Genomic DNA, 19,547 nt, shown 5'->3' with positions numbered 1-19,547 from the left:
GCTGTACAAGAAGTTAGTTTCTTAAAATGCCACCAGAGGGCGATCAATCCAAAAATTACTCTATCCTATTATAAATAGGCTTTCATGCTGTGGAGATGCCAACAGGTTTTCAACTTCAGTGTGGGAAGACAGCAAAAAAGAAAGAAAGAAAGAAAAGGAATTGAAATGTCTTAGCTTGGTAGAAAATGTATCTGAAAAGGTGTTTAATTTTTTTTTTTTTTTAATTTTCATCACTACCTTTTCTGGAATCGAATTATACATTTCTGAATATAGCAAACATTTATTGAGTGCTCATGTTATGATAGGTGCAGTTGATAAAACTTGGTCTTCACGTTTTACTATTAATATTTTCTCTGGGTAAAGAGAGATACATAAACAAATGGATTAGTATCCAATTTGTTGTGTACCACACAAAATATTGAATGCAGCGAAGGACAGGATTAATTCTGCTAAAGGCAAATATGGGAGAAGAATGTTTCACAGAACTGAACCTTTGAAAATGAATAGACACACTGAATTTCCAGGTTAGAGGGGTGAATTGAACATATGCATTTAATTTTCTTCCCTCTTGAACAAACATTAAAAATAGGAAGTGTTTTGTTTTCAGACCTAAACCCACAAGCATTATGCAAGCAAGAGATGAAACAATAGCAAAAAATTTTGGAAGCTGAAGAACCTGTGTAACATTGGTAAGGGATTTGACAGACCTGAGAAAACAAAATCCCAAGCTGTCAATGGGAAAGTTGAGAAACTAACTATATTTACACGGCAAAATCTGCAAAGGGCACAATTCCTAAGCTCTTAAAGTTAGGAATGACAAGTAGAGGACTGGAGGTCAAAGGGATAGAAGACCTGATATCAGGAGGACCAAGGTGAAAGCTATTTGAGAAGAAATTAGAGCACTAGACCCTCCTTCACCCTGGCACAAATCAATGATGGGGATTAAGAGATCACCCCCGTCCCAATCCCTTCCCCAGAATGGTCCCCAGAAGGCAGCAGCAGTTAGACCCCTACCCAGTAGGTGGAAACTTAGAAGATTCTTCCTTGGAGGAATCTGGCTATCCAAAAAGAAAGTATTTAAAGATACTGACATCAAGGTTTTCCCAAATGCCTCCCCACCACCTCCCTATAGTGAAACTCACAAGCTCACTCTTACTTCAAAAAAAGTTTTTTTAATGTTTATTTTTGAGAGAGACAGAGACAGAGCGTGAGTGGGGGAGGGGAAGAGAGAGAGGGAGACACAGAATCTGAAACAGGCTCCAGGCTCTGAGCTGTCAGCACAGAGCCCAATGCGGGGCTTGAACTCACGGACTGTGAGATCATGACCTGAGCTGAAGTCAGACTCCCAACCAACAGAGCCACCCAAGTGCCCTGTAGCTCATTCTTATTTTTAAGTAGACCACCAAGGATCACATCAGATCAGACATCTGATGAAAGTCTGTTATATAAAAGATAGAGACCAAAAAATAATAATAATAATAATAATAAACACAAGCAGAAGCAGCATCTTGGAGGAAACAAATGATTCAAGACTTAAAAGCAACAGTTATAATCAAATCCTCAAAGAGATAAGAAGGGATATTGCATCCATTAAACAAGAACCAAGGCTATGGAAATAGACAATTTAGGAAAACAAAAAACTAAAAAGAACTCTTGGAAATTAAAAATACAGTAGCAGAAAACAAATACGTGTGCTGTTCAATGTGGTAACCACTAGCCACTAGATTTAAACTCATAGTACTTTAATAAAATTAAAAATTTAACTCCTTATTTGCAATAGTTGCATTTCTGATCATCAAAGCCACATACAGCTAGTTGCTAAATATTGGACATCTCCAAGATAGAACATTTCCCATCACTGCAGAAAGTTCTGTCGATAGCACTTGAGAAGGTAAGTTTGAGGAGTTCTCTGTAAATATGGAAGAGAATGGGGCGCCCGGGTGACTCAGTCAGTTGAGCATCTGACTCTTGATTTCAGCTCAGGTCATGATCCCAGGGTCATGGGATTGAGCCCTGCATAGGGCTCCTTGCTGAGCATGGAACCTACTTAAGATCCAATCTCTCTCTCTCTCTTTCTCTCTCCCTTTGCCCCTCTCCCCTGCTCATGTTCTCTATCTCACATAAAAAAAGTGAAAGAAAGAAAGAAAGAAAGAAAGAAAGAAAGAAAGAAAGAAGAAAGAAAGGAAAAGGATGACAAAGGGAAAAGATGAAAAAATCAGAACCATCCAAGTGATAAAAAAAAAAAAAAAAATGAATAATAGAAGTACCAGAAGGAAAGAAGAAAGTAGAGGAAAGAAAATAATAAAAGAAAAAATTTAAGAAAAGTTCTTGGGACTGAATGATATTAATTACCAGGTCAAAAGAGCCCAAAATGTGTTTAGCTCAATAGAGTCACTCTGAGGCATATTCCTGTGAAATATTAGAATACTAGGGGTAAAAAGAAGATATTACACATTTCCAGACAGGAAAAAATTGTAGCACACCTAGTATTAGGAAACAGAAGGGCTGCTGACTTCTCACTATCAACAGTGGAAGCAAGAAAGCCCTGGAGTAATATCTTTCAAAATCTGCAAGAAAATTATGTGCAATGCGGAATTCCATACCTCATCAACTATTTATAGAGCATGAGAGTAGGACAAAGCTGTATTCAGACACACAAGATTTCTTATCTTCTGTGTCTCCTTTCCCTACTGAGGATGTGCTCCACAAAATGTGAGAATAAGCCAAGAAAGAGGAAGATCTAGGATTCAGAAGACACGAGATCTAACACAGGACTGAGACAAGGGGAGTCCCCAGGATGATGGAGCAGGAAGATTCCAGCATGGCAGTATGAGTAAAGGTAAAGAGGATTGAAGGTAACTGGCGAGGTACTCACCAGACTAATAGCCAGAGATGCAGTGGAAGGAAATTATCTTACGTTGAAAAAATCTTGGTATTATAGTATATTGGCATTATACATTCTTAATAGTACCACAGGCAAGATCAATGGTACATCTGGGTAAATTTTAAAAACTAAACTAATAGGGGTACCCAGGTGGCTCAGTCTGTGAAGCATCGGATTCTCAATTTCAGTTCATCTCACAGTCATGAGTTCAAGGCCCGTGTTGGGCTCCGTGCTGGATGTGAAGCCTACTTAAAAAAATAATAATAATAAAAAGAAAATGTTTTAATAAAAAAAAAAAATAAAATAAAATAAAATAATAAAAGATTATAGAAACATCCAGGCAGAAAAACACTAGAGCTATAAAAAAAGAATAGAAATGGGGTGCCTCGGTGGCTCAGTTGGTTAAGTGTCCAACTTCAGGTCAGGCCATGACCTCAACTGCTAGTGAGCTCAAGCCCTGAGTCATGTTCTGTGCTGACAGCCCAGAGCCGGGATCCTGCTTCGGATTCTGTGTCACCCTCTCCCTCTGCCCCTCCCCTGCTCTCTCTCTCTCTCTCTCTCTCTCTCAAAAATAAACATTAAAAAACAAACAACAACAACAAAAACAGAACAAAAATTAAGCTGTATTCAGATTTCTCTGAAATAATATATTCTACAAGTCAGTTAATAATATCTGCAGCATTTTGAGGGGAAAAGTTTATGCCCCAAGAATTTTTCGCTCAACAAGTTTCTTGTCATGTGTGATGTGAAGAGAAATTCTCAGATATAGAAGGGCCCATAAAATAAAAAAAATAAAACTTGAATAAGTACTCCATGCAATTGGAAAATAATTAGATTTAAAATGAACATTTCATGATATAATTTTATTTATCATGAAGGCATTCCTTTGGTCATCATCAAAAGTATTAAACTCAACACCATAGAAACCATGTGACAAGATCTCTTAAATCTCAGTGTGCGTAAAATCACCCGAGAGCTTGGTAATAATGTAGATTTCTGGTCCTCATTTCATTTTTTTTTACTTCAACATTATCTGGGCATCCTCAGAATCTTCATTTTCACTTAACACTTTAGAGATTCCAAGTACATATTAACACTGACTGTATGTTGTTCTGGAAATAAGATAGATGCTAAAACAGTTTTATTAATACTTTAATTGATTTATTATGAAATAATTCCAAGTGTGTAGAAAAGTTGCAAAATAGTTTAAAGCATTCCCATATCCAATTCACCTAGATTCCCCAGTTTTACCTTCTTTGCTCCCGCATTCTCCACCCCCCCTCCTCCCACTTTAATCTTTAGTCTGTGTTTGAACTAGTAAGTGCAAGCTTCTACGTGCATAAATGTGTACCCAAACAAGGACACTCTCAGATATCTCCTTAAGTTAATGATTTCACTTCCATTGGATATATATACCCAGGAGTGAGATTGCTGGATTATATGGTAATTCTATTTTTAATTTGTTGAGGAGCCTCCATACTTTGTTACTGTTTTCCATAATGACTGTACCAATTTACATGCATTTTTGTTTACATCAGTGTGGACTCGTGGCTTCCTATTTTATTCAAGGGGTGTACTCCATGACTATCATTGTTTAATGTTCAAATTGACCCAGATTTGCCCAAGGGAGACCTTTCATGCCAGTTCCTGTGTCCTTTTGGCATGTTTCCATTGTTTTTAAAGCATTTCCCAACTTCCTGTGCAACAAAATGTTTCAAACACTCCATATATTTACCCACCTTGGCCCTGGCTTTGGAATCATTTCTCTAAGGAGTCCTGGTTCATCTTACTGAAGAATAATATTTGGAAACCATGTGCCCATTTCTACTGGGACACCATTGCAGATGAGCCCTGTCATGAACAGAGCTAGAAGATATATACATACTCTACATAACTATTTCTATATTTACCAGTCTTTATATAAACTATGAGTTCACATCAATGCCATCAGTTTCAGCGAGCACCTCAGAGTTTATCTCCCCCTCTCATATTTGTAAACTCTTCTCCCACAGTAAAAGCCCAGTTCCCATTATTCTCAGTGTAGTCATTGGGTTATTCCTGTATCCCTCCCATGCTGTCTCGATTTCCATGAGCCCTATGGTCTCCTCACTCAGGTGTCTTACTTAAGTTTAAATCTATGCAGAATCTATTATTTGTGCTTATTGACAAGAAACAAGCTTCTCAAAATAATCCATGGGAGACTTAACTGCTAAAAACTTAGCTGTCATTCAATCTCCTGAAAATGTGACATTCAGTCACAAAATACGTGAGGAGCGCACTGTTATGAAACATGGAATTGATTTTTCTGTTCCATAGATTATACTGATTGAAGAAACTGGAATTTGCTTACAAAAGTAAATGAGCTCACCAGTCATATGTTAACTGACTGATTATATTCTTGTGTAGTAGGTTCTTCTATTAGTCAGAAAACTTCAGGATCTCTGGGGCTTCGTTTTCTGTTTCGGCCTGTTCAGTATAAAGTGTACCTTTAGCAGATTCCATTCCAAACACAACAGGAAAACTGGTCCCTTTGATGTACTTATTAAGTACTTTTGTTAATGATGAAATAGTACTCTTGATATTTTTATACACATTGCCAATCAAATTCTTTAAAACAACTACCCTGAGTTAGGCCACGTCTGTGGTCCCACTTGATGGAGTGGGAAGGTAGGTGCCAAGATATTCAGAGAACATTCGTCTCAGGCTCTCATAGCTGGGAGTTGACTGGTCCAATTAGAACTACATCCCCTAGGGCCACTTTGGGGGGCTCAGTCAGCAAAAAGCCCACTTCAGACCCTCTGTCCCTCCCCCACTCACTCTTTCTCTCCCCCTCAAAAATAAATAAACATTTAAAAAAAGAAACAGAGAGAGAAAAAAAAAAACTACATTCCCTACTTCAAATCCAGTAAGCTTTTCATTATTCTTTGGAAAAGAAAATAGAAAAAAGAAACTATAGTTATGTAACAACAGCAAAAAAACAAAAACAAAAACAAAAAAACAAATCATGTCTTTCCCGATCTATGAAAATCTTTCAGTTTTAAAAAGCAATAAGCCCTTTCCCCTAGAAAAGTCAACCATGAGGGAGTCATTCCAAAAGTGTGGACAGCACCATCAAATTTCCCTCCTACATAGGCTGACACGCTAATCACCGTTATGCCAAAGGGGTTGGATGCCAGTCTTTCAACCATCTTCATGGTGTGAGAGCCATCGCCCTGTATGCTTGCTGGCCCCATATTGGCCACCTTTTCAGCCACGCACACGCCTTTGCATCCTGTGGCATGGTCTCAAAGTACAGTTTCTGACCGGAAATAAGAGGTCACAGGACGCACCATTGCCCTGCTTAAGTTGAGCTATAGTTAATTCATTCCAAGGAGGGGGACATTTCTTCTACTCCAGAAATAAACTGGAAAAGATATTCCGCAACATCAAATCAATGATCCCAGGCTATTTGTTAGAGAAGGACAACATGAGTAATTCTTTCGTTTTCGTTCTACTTATTTTACTGGTGTTATCTTGCTTCCTATCCAGGATAGTAGTAACAGCTGATATTTACTAAGCACAGTTAAAAATGCTCCTCAAATACACATGTAAAGGTTATAAAAATGGGTCTCTTCCTTTCCCAGTATTGGCCTAAGGCATAAGAAGCCTAGATATTAAATATCAAAGTGAGTTGTAAGACCACCCCCGAGGGCTTTCAAAGCAGGATTCCATTGAAAACTGGTTATACAACTCATAACTATTTCAGCCAACTCAAATATATAAAAGAGCTGAAACTGTGAGAAAATGTTTGAAGACAGTGTATTTGGAGACAGGCACTTTCTGGATCCTTCCCCTATGGCTTACTTCTTCATCCCAAATTGAGAAGGGCTTCCCCTGGGACATCCGGAGCTTCCTATGCGTTCTGCGCAATGAGGAAGCACAGTGGATGGTTGTCTGGCTTGTATCTGGAGCATCTAGAGGGGAGGAGAGAAGGATCGGTTCGAGGCATCATTAACAGAGCAGAGTTGCTGCTGTATTAAAATCAACTTGCACTCCCAGAAAGTCAGGACAAACAGTCCTTGTGTGGACCAGGAGGGAGGGAAGGCTGGCTTAGAGTCTTCTTAAATGCCGGCTGAGGGAGTGCCTGGAGGAATAATGGGTCTCTAACAGAGATTATGCGTGGAGTGAGCGACTAAAAACGCATACACACGCGCGCGTGTGCGCATGCACACACACACACACACACACACACACACACACACACACACACTTGCACAGCCCACGGGCGGCAACGGGGCGAAAAATACGTTTCCCTCCGCGTGAGAAGCGTAGTTGGATCGTCACGGTGGGGCACTCTGAAACCCCTGGAAAGGAAGTTCCCTTTCACATTTTCCAAGCCCAGACGGTGGAGAATCATCTTCCAACGATACCAGTTAAGTAAGAACTTTTCTGCCCACGCCCTTGCCCTTCCTCCCACTTCCGCGGATGAGAGCCCCTGGTTATCAAATTGGAAGATCAAGATCGGAGAGGCGAGGTGAGCAAATAGAGGAGAATTGTGCCCCCTATAGGTTTCCGAGGGGAGGACCCCAGCTCCGGGGAACTTGGATGAAACTGGAACCCTTGGGCGGCGGCTGTGAGCCTAGCGAGTCGGTGGGCTCGCATCCTAACGTTCTCTGGGCCAAGCGGCATCTGCCAGGCGCAAGGATCCATCATGTTCTCCTCCAACGTGTTTGACCAGCCGATTCCCCGGGTCTTCCAGAACCGCTTCCCCACGCAGTACCGCTGCTTCTGGGAGTCCATGCTCGCGGGGCCTAATGACAGGGCAGATGTGGAGAAAGGAGGGAAGATAATTATGCTGCCCTCAGCCTCCATCTACCCAGCGGACTCAACATCACCTACCCCATGCTGTTGAAACTGACCAACCAGAACTCAGAGCGCATGGCCCACTGCGAGTTTGTGGCCAACGAGGGCGTCTGCTGCCTCCCACACTGGATGATGCAGAATTTGCTGTTGGAAGAAGGGGGCTTGGTCCAGGTGGAGGGTGGCAACCTTCAAGTAGCCACGGACTCCAAATTCCAGTCTCAGAGCCCCGACTTCCCAGACATCGCCGACCCCAGGAAGAAACTGCCTGCCTGACCACAGGGGACATGGTTGCCGTCAACTACAACGAGATTTATGAACTGCGGGTGATGGAGACCAAGCCTCACAAAGCCGTGCCCATTATTGGGTGCGACGTGAACCTAGAGCTCAATGCCCCACGGGGCTACAAGGAGCCCGAAAGACTAGTTCGGCAGGATGAGCCCATCGAAAGGCGAGGCTGACCACAGCGACTGTGCTGGAGAGCTGGGCTTCGGTGCCTTCTCCGGCTCTCGAAAGAGACCGGACAGGAAGAAGAAAGGTGTAGGGCCCAGTCCCTCTCCAGTCAAGCCTGGAAACACTAGAAGGGGAATCCCCAATTATGAATTTAAACTTGGTAAGATCACTTTCATCAGAAATTCACATCCACTGTCAGAAAGGTCGAAGCGGATGAAGCTGGAGGCAGATTCGTCGCCTTCTCTGGAGAAGGACAGTCGTTGCCTAAAAAGGGAAGAAAGCGTAAGTTGGGACTGTTGGCTGATTGGAAAATAAAATAATCAGTTGCAAAAAAAAGAAAGAAAAAAAAAGAAACTGGAAGCCTTTATTACGCGGGACATGACTTCCTAAGCATCAAAGAGTGATGGTCTTTTGCAATGTAGTGGGGTTCTAGAACTTTCTATTATCATACGAGGATAGTCAGAAACATTAGGGAACTGCCTGGTTTTTCATTCAAAAAAAACCTCCCACTGAATAAATTATAAGTGGCCAATGAGAAGCAAATGTTATTTCTGATTACATCACATAAATCTTGATTATTCAATGTCTTGGTCAGGTATGAATTATTGCATTGAGTTCCCATAGCAACCCAGTGAGGTAAACCTATTGCTGTTCCCATTTTACAGATGTGGAAATAAGGCACAGAGAGGTGAAGTAACTTGTCTAAGGCCATACAGCAATAAAGGGTGGAGCTGGGATTTGACTATGAAGTTTAAGCTCTTTTTTTTTAATGTTTATTTATTATTGAGAGAGAGAGAGAGACAGCATGAGCAGGGGAGGGGAGGGGCAGAGAGAGAGAGAGAGGGACACACAGATTTTGAAGCTGGCTCCAGGCTCTGAGCTGTCAGCCTGACGCGGGGCTTGAACTCGAGAACTGCGAGATCATGACCTGAGCTGAAGTCGGATGCTTAGCCAACTGGGCCACCCAGGCGCCCCAAGCTTAAGCTCTTAATCGCCGTCTTATACAGCTTCATGATGATGACGGAGTATAAATATCTATAAAGATAGGACAGCCTGGTCTGATAGAATACATCATGGTATAGTAAGCACACTTTTAAAAACAAATCCTCTTTGTTCTATGATCTCCTCATTACTCAATATTTGTGTCTTTATGAGAATATGCATGATCATAATAGTTTGAAATTAGATAGTTCTTTATTAACCTTAAACTCTGGCCTCCCCTCAGTCCTCCCCTCATATCACCTTCTAGGAACTGGGAGGGCGATGTGTCTGGGTCAGAGGCAAGGATAAATTTATATCCACGGTCACAGGGGTGAGGCCTCTGTCTTGACATTCGGTCATTTGGGGTATTGCTTTCCCTTCCACCAGGCAAACCCAGCGTGGTAGCCTAAAACTGCTTGTGTCTGGGGGTGCTTCAAGAAGTAGGGTGGTGGAGAGGTTCTGCCAGCCGCCCCGTCTCCCTTGACGCTTGTCTCTAAACCAGTTCTTCCAGCTTCCTCATGTGATGGGAGCTCTCCGAGTAGCCTTCCAGGATGTTCTTCCTTCCTAAGTCAGCCAAGTTCTATTCTCCTGCTTGCCAATCAGATCCTTGCCAACGCAAGTTAGGGGGATTGGAGGCACTCTGATCTAGCTCTCGCGAGGGAGCATCCCCCTCCGTATTACCCCTTAGATATGCCTCGTCATATCAGGCTGCTCAGGAGGCTTAGGGGAAAGGGGGCCCAAGGGGCAGGTCATCGCGCTGTTGGGGGAGCCCCTGGAACTTGTCTCTAGCCGAGGCCAAATGAATCCTTCACGTCATTTAGGCCAGCTGAGAATTTGAGAGGCTTAAAGCAAAAGCCTTTCTCCTCTCCTTCCCTTTCCCTCCTCCTTCTCTCTTTCTCCCTTGCCCAACCCCTCTACTCTCTCTCTCTCTCTCTCTCTCTCTCTCTCTCTCTCTCTCTCTTCCTGATGGTAGGAAAGGACTGAAGTGATTAGGAGCCTGACTCTCCCACCCTGTTCTTTCGATCTCAATACAATAGATCATCCTATCCCCTACGCCACCCAGTAAGCCATGAAGGTGCATACATGAAGGTGCTTGTCTGCTTTGGGGAGCCCTCAGCGCCAGAAAAGTGCTGGCTGTGCACATCTGGGATTGGCATTCACACAGCATAAATGGACAGAAATGACAGGTTCAAGGCTGGGAATGCCCAAGTAGACTGGGAACAGATTCATTTAGGAACACTGAAAATCTATTAAATACCTCTTCAGAGGTGCCTGGGGGGCTCAATCAGTTAAGCGTCTGACTTCAGATCAGGTCGTGATCTCACAGTTTGTGAGTTCGAGCCCCACATTGGGCTCACTGCTGTCAGTGCAGAGCCCGCTTTGGAGCCTCTGTTCCCCTGTCTCTCTGCCCTTCCCCTGTTCGTGCACATGCTCACTCATTTGCTTGCTTGCTCGCTCTCTCTCTCAAAAATACATAAACACTGGGGCACCTGGGTGGCTCAGTTGGCTGAGTACCTGACTTCAGCTCAGGTCATGATCTCACAGTCGTGGGTTCGAGCCCCGCGTCAGACTCTGTGCTGACAGCTCAGAGCCTGGAGCCTGCTTTGGATTCTGTGCCTCCCTGTCTTTCTCTGTCCCTCCCCTGCTCTCACTCTGTCTCTGTCTCTCTCAAAAGTAAATAAACATTAAAAAAATAAAAATAAATAAACTTAAAATATAAACATTTAAAAAATAATAATAATAAAATAAATGCCTCTTCATCCGTGTTCAAAGGAAATGATTTTAAGATTTTTGTTTGTTTGTGTACATTTTGGAATGCCCACTTCTTCATGGAGGCTAATATGTTGTATATGAATCTTCAGTCTAACATTTTATTTCATTAAACGATAAGATGATAATGATGAAATAGCAGTTATTTATTGATCACTTTCTATCAAGCACAGCACTGCATGATTTATACATATTCTCTCATTTAAGCCTCACACCTGGTGCTATAACCTTCTTTCCTTTGTAAAAACTCCAGACTGACAAAAGGGACAAATGTTCGCTCTTATTTCCAGTTGCCAGATTTATGTTCTCCACTCTGACTACACGTTAGAATCACCTGATGAGCTTGTAAAATTGATGCTGAAGTCCTACTCCCAGCCAATGAAGTCAGTAGGCCGTGGGTAGATATCACTGTAGAACAAATGAAGCTAATTGCACGGATTCCGATGGAAAAGAAGGAGACTACCATTGCATTAAAAATGTGATGGTACATTCATGGTTAGAAGAGTGTGAACTAGAGAGAGAAAAAGATAGAACTACACAGTAAGCTTTTAGCTTCAATGAATGGGAGGTTAAGTGAATGGGGTGACAGATAATGAAACAAACGTAGAGTTGCTGGTTTTCGATTTTATAACAAAATGTGTTACAAGTATCCTGAGCCCTGATTCAGAAGGATCAAACTATCGAAATAGCCAACAGTGCTAAGAAATAGAACTGGGGCTAGATAGTATGCAAAATAAGGGCATGAAACTAATAAAATGTGCCAACATTTACTGAAAGAAAAGGCCCAAGATGATGAATGTCAAAATCTCTTCCCAGGAGATCCCAATGTACGGCAGGGATTGAAAATTGGTGCTTTGCTTTCTTCTTCTCCATCCAGTCTTCCTACCCTGCACATCTCCACTTTGCTATTTGGCATCAGGACTGTGACTTATGCTATTTCCAGACAAGCAAATGGCACTTAGCCCTGTGGAAGGGATCCTGTGCTCAAGCCAGCTTGACATGGTTTCTACAGAAGGCATCTGTTTGGAGATAGAGAAACTGAGAATAGGGCATCTCATCCCCCCCATTTCATTTGGCTCATCACTGGTCATGTATTTGCTACAGCGTTATTCCCCATGACTGAACTTCTAAGGCATCACCTGATCTTGGGACCAGCTGCACTTATAAAATGCTTAGAAAAGCTTTTGGAGGGACCTCACTCTTTTTGTTTGTTTGTTTGTTTTTGTTCATGAGTAAGCTAGTCATTTCGGTCCCCTCCAGAAGCGGCAAGCGCCAGGAAGAGACTCCTTTCTTTGGGATCAATTTCCCACCCTTTGATTTTAAGATGGTCTGTTTTTCGGCAACTTTGCCTTGCATTCTTTGACTCACTTTTCAAGTCAATAAATAAAGCACATTAGCGTTATGTCTCTGTTGGAGTCAGAGCTCTGTCCTTTAGAACAGTGGTTTAAAAGGTAGAGTGTTTTGAAATTACCCCTGGGAATGTTTTGGAAATCTGTGTGGGAGGGAGGATTAGTTGTCACAATATTTGGGTAGCACTGTTGGCCTGGGATAGTTCTGTCAACTTTTGAACATCCCACCAGATATTTGTGTAAGAAAATCCAACAGCCCAACACCCTATTTATGATTATCTGAGCCCAGAACCCAACTCCATTTTACATGTAAACACAAAATATCTTTTGTGGGGTTTTAATATGCGCTGAGTTCCATGAAGGCAACTGCAATGTAAAAAGAGGGAAGATCATACTTTATTTTGCTTGCTCTACTAAGAATTGTCTGCCATTGCAGAAAATCCTATCACTGGCTCGGGGTATTTTACTTGCCAATATGAAACACCTGCATTAGGCTTCATTTATAGCTGTCACTTGCATGTGGGACTCAATGTCTACTTCATTATGCCTTCTCCTTTCATGCCTTTGTATCATATTATTACTTTCCTTTTATCTCCCCTTTATATGTTAGAATATTGTGTTGGTTTTTTAAAAACTATGTTATAGGTGAATGATACGAAGTATGAATGCACTTTAGAATAGTTAAGGGGCTGTTACAAAGTATTGGTTGTAAAAAGTGGGTCTTGGGTCTAATAGGGTTGAGAACGCTTCCTTTAGAAGGCAATGAAGCCCTGCTTTTTAGTCTGGATCTAGAGGAATCTTGAACCTCAACTCTGTACTTAACATAAGAACTTAAGAGAAATTTCAAGGTATATAGTGTGCAAGTGTTTTCCGAACAATATCTACTTGGAAGTACGAAGTTTCAAAAAGTTTCAAAAAAATGGAATATAATTACATCGTATACTACACCCTAAATATAACTATATATGCATTATATAGTAGACATTGGATGTGTGTATATAAAATGTCAATAATAACACATGCAATTGTATGAACATGTACTAAGGGGTAACACTCTCCCTTCATGTAACTGTTCGAAATAAGCATTAACTCTGAATTCCAAGTTCTAACCCCAAAGGAAGGACATACTTTAAAAAATGTTAAGCTGAATGAGTACAATGCAGGACTTCATCATGAAAACATCTTTGTCACCCTGGCTTTTCTTCCATGCCTGCTCACCAGGCCCTGAAAGAGACATCCACACCCATGACTGCATTGCCCGACTTTCTTGGGAGTTCCCTTTCCTGACCCTGGTGGAGGCCTGATCTTGTTTTGTTGCTGTTGCTATAGGAGCAGCCCGTGTGCAGGGGTGACTCCATCACTACAACAAATGCATGCAAAAAGCTGAGAAGCAGATTTCAGCCTTCAAGACTTCAAACACGGAGGAATGAAAACAATCTGTGCAATTTAAATAGAATAAATCCCAATGCCCCCAAGGGAAGTGGGTGTTTATTTGGGGGCTGTAAGCACCACCAGCTCGAGGCTTTACTCGTGACAAACTGAACGTCCAGGGCGGTGTGTGAGTGCGTCTGTTGTACTGGGGGTTTATGGCCCCCCGAGCTGGGCCAGGGGAGGAGAAAAACAAATCAGCACAGCTTAGGACTTCCTTCCCAGGCGTCCAGCCCGCCACGCTCCGGTGCATCCACGCTGCTGCTCTCACCCTATTAGTCACAACAGCCTCTCCTAGAGAGGGACTGATTGCAGACCCGCTGACTCAGCGTCCTGGCGTAGTTGGAGCCCAAGCGTGGCGCGTCGCGCGTGGGCGACCCTCAGGATGGGGCGGGCAGGTGCATCCAGTGCTGCGCCGTTTGACCGCATGGCCGCAGAGGTCACCAGTTGGGTAGAAGCTACTCAAGGTGCCCGGCACCCTGGTGAGAACCAGAGGGATTCTGGCGGTTAGGGCGCACAAGGCGAGCACTTGCCAAGGCCACGCAGGCGGGCGAGGGCTCTCAATGTCCTGCCAGCAACGTGCCAGGGAGGACGGGTTCCAAGACTGCTGGGCAAAGCAGATCGCAGACTGGGAAGAAAAGCTTTCCAGAGCTTTACCTTGTAAAATGTGGCTGGGCGCTTCCTGACTTGGTTAGGAACTGCTAGTTTTTAATCCTGTTATGTTACTACTGGCCTTTTATTATTACATATGGGAAGACAACATTAAGTTATTAAAATTAAGTTATTAAAAATTGTAGCTATAGTTTTATAGAAAAAAATTGAGCAGAAAGTACAAAGAATTCCCATGTGTGGTGTTCCTTCTTCCTTCCCAAGGGGGTTTCCTTATTATTAACGTCTTGCATTAGGGGATTACATTTGTTACGATTGACCAATCAATATAGACACATTACTATTAACTGTAGATCATGGTTTCATTAGGGTTCACTCTTGGTGTTGTACTGTTCTATGGGTTTTGGCAAACGCATGTCATGTATTGATCGTTAGGGTGTCATACAGAATAGTTCCACAGCCCTAAAAACCCCCTGTGCTCTGCCTATCCATTCCTCCCTCCTTCACCTCTTCCCTAGCCCCTGGGAACCACCGATCTTTTTATGTGGTCCTAGTTTTGCCTTTTCTGGAATGTCATAGAGTTGGAATTGCATAGTATGCAGCCTTTTCAGATTGGCTTCTTTCATTTAGCATTATGCACTTAAGTCTCTTCCATGTCTGTTTTTTTTTTTCTCTTTAAAGAAGGCTACACTCCCAACATTGAGCCCAACTCACAGCTTCAACTAACTCCCAACCTTGAGATCAAGATCTCAGCAGAGATCAAGAGTCCCACGCTTGGGTCCCCTGAGTGGATCAGTCAGTTAAGCCTCCGACTCTTGGTTTCAGCTCAGGTCATGATCTCATGGTTTGTGAGATCCACCCCTGCATTGGGTTCTACACGGACGGCGTGGAGCCTGCTTGGGATTCTCTCTCTCCCTCTCTCTCTGCACCTTCCCCACATGCTCTCAAGTGTGTGCCCACATACTCTCTCTCTCTTTCAAAATAAATGAATAAACATTAAAAAAAAAAAAAAGAGTCCCACACTTAACCACCTGAGCCACCCAAATGCCCCTCCTCCATGTCTTTTCATGGTTTGATAGATTTTTTTTGTTTGAACATAATACTGAATTTTATGTTTTTAAATTTACATCCATAGATTTTTTTTTAAGTCACTGAATAATATTCCAACATATGGATGTTCTACGGTCTGTTTATCCATTCATCTATTGAAGGACATCTCGATTGCTTCCAAGTTTTGACAGTTAGTCACTGGCTCTTTTTATGTATCTGTAATTAAGAGATTACAAATCAAAAGTAATCTTGATATTAGTGTTTTTTAACCAAACATAATTATTAATGACTTTCTGCATCCAAACACATTTGGGCACTGTGATATCACTCGCACATTGTTCTAACACCTCTTCTGCACATATATATTGAATATATTATTCAATTATTATAAAATGATATTGAATTATAAAATTCAATTATTATAAAATGATATTATTCAATTATTGTAAAAATGATACCCAGGGGTGCCTGGGTGGCTCAGTTGGTTAAGCATCTGATTCTTGATTTTGTCATAAGTAATAATCTCACCATTTGTGAGATCAAACTCCACGTCGGGCTCTGTGCTGACAGCACAGAACCTGCTTGGGATTCTCTCTCTTCCTCTCTCTCTGCCCTTCCCCCACTTGCATGCACGAGGCTGTACAATCTCCCTCTTTCTCTCAATAAACAGATAAAAAAATGATACCCACTTCAGATGAACATTTTTCCAAATATGAAATATATAAAGTGAGAAGTAAAATCCTACTTTCATACCAGCCCCAAGCCCATTCCCACTGCTTAGGGGTAACCACTCTTAACATTTTTATATGTATCCTACTAGCTATTGACTCTTCATATACAAGCATATGTGTATCTTATCTTTTGGGGGTAACAAAATATGCCTCCTGGAAAACACGTGTGGAAATAATTTCTAAGGAAGGTGTCCTGCTTTTGCTTTAACAAAGTGCATTTGAAAATAAAGTCAAATGGAACACTTATTTTACGTCCACTTTTTGACACCTTCAACAAGAGAGAGACTTTTGATTCCTTTTCTCCAAAATGTTACCCAGTTCCCTGGTCCCTAGAGCTACACCAAATGTACGAGACATTGTATCATTCCTGAGCAGTAGGAGAGTTTGGAAAGTGACCTCATTTGTCTAACCTCCAGCTGCAAATTCTTAGATCAGCCATTATTTGTATTCTCTTATTCTTACTAGATTCTTGGTGGTGACACTCTTACCCCAGGAATTGACTTGTCTCTTCTTTGGTGACCAAAGTGCCACTCAGAGTTTCCCGTATAGTTAGCAGAATAAACTCTTGAGGGGGTGAGGGGAGGCTCCCTTTAATTCCCCCGAGTATTCACAGCATAAAGGGATTTTTTAAAAAACACAGGCTCGGGGCACCTGGGTGGCTCAGTTGTTTGAATGTGTGACTTTGGCTCAGGTCATGAGGTCATGATCTCGTGGTTCATGAGTTTGAGCCCCACATCAGGCTCTGTGCTGACAGCTAGGAGCCTGGAGCCTGCTTCGGATTCTGTGTCTCCTTCTCTCTCTGCCCCTTCTCTGCTTGCACACTGTCTCTCTCTCTCTCAAAAATAAATAAACTTTAAAAAAATTTTTTTAACTAAAAAAGCCCAGGCCCATCTATCAGATATCTGTCCTGCCAAAAACATTATCTGCAGTTCTTTGGAAAATGAGAATAGGAAATACTACAAGCTCCTAACCTCCATTAGAGGAAATAATAACCACAGTGCAGGTTCAAAAGGTAACCAAATACTCATGGTTTCCATGTAAAAGACATAGTCACAGAAACCACTCCCTCTTGCCCTTGCTTTTGCAGCGATAATTTATAATTAAAAACTCTTTTCATAGAATAAAATATTAGTGGTTTCACATCGGACCTTGAACCTCTAGGAAGTTTTATTTCTTTTGTAGATGTCTTCATTACTGAAGTTTGAACATCACTGTATTATTAGACTGCTGGGAAAGGAACCTCCTCCACATGTGATGTCAGTGAAGGAATGAGGACACTCATTGGCACTTGGATTGGTTCCATTGGCAGACCCCTTGCACAGAGAGGGTTTTGCTCTTTTTAAGTTTGGTATATGAGCAAACCAAAGGTTAGCGAGAGACTGCTTTATGTAAGAACTTCCTGCCTGGCAAATTTCATTCAGTTCTTGTTAGTCTTTTTCAGCAGCCTCTTGAGTATCAACCAAATAGAAAAGTAGAAACAAGGGGGACCCAGATGGCTCAGTTGGTTAAGCGTCCAATTTTGGCTCAGGTTGTGATCTCAGGGTCATGGGTTCAAGCCCCACGTTGGGCTCTGTCTGTGCCGATGGCTCAGAGCCTGGAGCCTGCTTCAGATTCTCTGTCTCCCTCTCTCTCTGCTCTTCCCCCACTTGCACTCTGTCCCTCTCTCTCAAAAATAATAAATGAACATTTAAAAATCAAAGAAAAAGTAGAAGCAAGAGTGGAAAGACCCAAAAAATGGGCATCACGAAATACAAACTCTCCAGGGCTTTAACAGTAAGAGACAAATAATGGGTTTCATCTGATGCATATGGAATATTAATATTTAATTTATCTAAATTGTACAGATAAATGTATGTAGGTGGGAGAGATTAGGGGTAATCTTTTTGTTGTTGTTTTTTTTCAGTTATGTGGCACTGTTACCAGCAAACGGTCGCATTTGTTCTACTTCTGACCAGTAGTGTATATAAGGAAACTACAGGGGGAGAAAGTAAGGAGATGGTGTATCTTCTTGCAAAATATGGAAGTGGTAGGGTGACAGAGGCAAAAAGCCAACCCAGTACATGGTCGTCTGATGGTCCTAAATTCCTAAACTCAGGTAGGTCAGAGGGAACCATTTCCTGGGAGCAAGTCTTCCATAAACACCACGAATCACTTAGCCGAATGTTTTATCACTATTTAGATTACGCTCTGAAATAATAACTAAGCAACTAGGTCACCGAACAGCTCATTCATAAGTACGGGCCGGCTATTCGTTGGTACAGAACATGTTTTCCAGACCTGAGAATCTGTGATACTCTTGAGTTTTCCCAAGATGTCCACCTACTGAGTACAGGCTGTCCAAAGAGGGCAACTAGTCAACCGCCCTGACAATGAACTCAGAGCATCACAGCAGTTCAGCCTCACAAGCAGGAGTGACCTGAAGGCTTGCTGCTCCCTCTCATTTTAAAGTATCTTCAGGTTCAAGAACTCTAGCACCCCTGTATTCCCACAAATACACAAAATCAGACTCCTCCCTGCAGTTAAATAGGTCAACAGGCTGCTACAACCAAATGCACGTTAAATTGTTTGAGTGTGTCCATGGAAAGGACACAAAGTTTGTTTTTTATTAAAAAGAATTTTTTTAAACATTTATTTATTTTTCGAGAGACAGAGACAGAGCGTGAGCAGGGAGGGGGCAGAGAGAGAGGGAGACACAGAATCTGAAGTAGGTTCCAGGCTCGGAGCTGTCAGCACAGAGCCGGAGGCAGGGCTCGAACTCATGATCTGGGAGTTCGTGACCTGAGCCGAAGTCGGATATTTAACTGACTGAACCACCCAGGCACTCCAGGACACAAAGTTTTAAATTTTATTTTTCCTAGGCTTTTTGGTTTTTTTGTCAGGAGAGAAAATTGGTTAAGGAGGTTTGCTTTGGGGTTTCTCTTTTGCTGTGATATCTGTTAATGCATACCTTGACGTGACAATAAACTGTCATTCATGAAAAGTTATTCGTATTTTCATGTGGCTCTTTATTTATTTTGATATTTAACATTCCATTGAGCATCAGAGATGTAACACACATCATCCTAATTGAATTCAGATATCATTTCTGATGATCATATTTTAACCGCTTGTTTCATTGAGTAATTTTAAAGGCCCATTGGTTCACTTGAATATTCTATACACTAATCTGATGATTTCCTTTCAATTTGGCTAATAATGCAGGAAGAGGTTACATATTTACAGGAAATATTTCAAGTAATTGGGAACAATTGGCACTTTCACATGTGCACACTTTCCATTTGCAGACAGGGTAATAGAACCCTAAGTAATTATAGTCAAATAGCCCTCCAGCTGTGTCATTCCGAGCACATAAATCACATCCTGTCAATATTCCATCAGTCAGATGGGCCAACGAGCAGTAATATATTTATGAATTCTGTATAACTATAACTATTAATAGAATATGAACAAGTA

General features: G+C 41.9%; 1 pseudogene; it reads left to right on the top strand.

Moving 5' to 3' along the window:
* The first annotated feature begins 5,897 nt into the window (after positions 1 to 5,897).
* LOC106984665 (ubiquitin recognition factor in ER-associated degradation protein 1-like) lies at positions 5,898 to 8,899 on the top strand (annotated as a pseudogene).
* Positions 8,900 to 19,547: the final 10,648 nt, after the last annotated feature.

The sequence above is a fragment of the Acinonyx jubatus genome, chromosome B1, assembly GCF_027475565.1.
Source record: "Acinonyx jubatus isolate Ajub_Pintada_27869175 chromosome B1, VMU_Ajub_asm_v1.0, whole genome shotgun sequence".
Classification (NCBI taxonomy): Eukaryota; Metazoa; Chordata; class Mammalia; order Carnivora; family Felidae; genus Acinonyx; species Acinonyx jubatus.
The sequence above is the reverse complement of the archived record's forward strand: the minus strand, read 5'-3'. Positions and strand labels throughout refer to the sequence as shown.